Below are 677 nucleotides of genomic sequence, written 5' to 3'. Positions count from 1 at the left end.
CAACATGGTGAAACCCCGTCTCTACCAAAAATACAAAAATTAGCTGGCAGTGGTGGCGGGTGCCTGTAATTTCAGCTACTCAGGGGACTGAGGCAGGAGAATCGCTTGAACCTGGCAGGCGGAGGTTGCAGCGAGCCAAGATCACACCACTGCACTCCAGCCTGGGTTACAGACTGAGACTCCATCTCAAATAAATAAATAAATAAAATGTGCACCAATTTAAAGAAACATGTTAAGTAAATAATGTTCATTTGGTACATGGATATGGCAAAAGTGATGGCTGTATTTGAAGTACTAAAGTCTATGCTGCCCTGGCTTGTCTCTTGTCCTGTGCATATGTTTTATGTGTGTGTCGTATATAACATATATAATATGAAATACAAATATATTTTAATACATACCCTCCCTCCATGTTAAAACTAGGGAATTATGAAGAAAGTATCACAGTCTTTGGATTTCTTTCCTTTTCTGTTTTTTTTTTTTTTTTTTTTGAGACAGGGTTGCACTCTGTCACTCAGACTGGAGTGCAGTGGTGCAATCTTGGCCCACAGCAACCTCCACCTCCCAGGCTCAAGCGATCCTCCCACCTCAGCATTCCGAGTAGCTGGGACTACAGGTGCCTGCCACCACGCATGGCTAATTTTTTTTTTTTTTTTTTTTTTTTTTTTTTTTTTTTT

This window comes from Piliocolobus tephrosceles, unplaced genomic scaffold (genome assembly GCF_002776525.5).
Source record: "Piliocolobus tephrosceles isolate RC106 unplaced genomic scaffold, ASM277652v3 unscaffolded_37368, whole genome shotgun sequence".
In the NCBI taxonomy this organism is placed as follows: Eukaryota; Metazoa; Chordata; class Mammalia; order Primates; family Cercopithecidae; genus Piliocolobus; species Piliocolobus tephrosceles.
The sequence above is the reverse complement of the archived record's forward strand: the minus strand, read 5'-3'. Positions refer to the sequence as shown.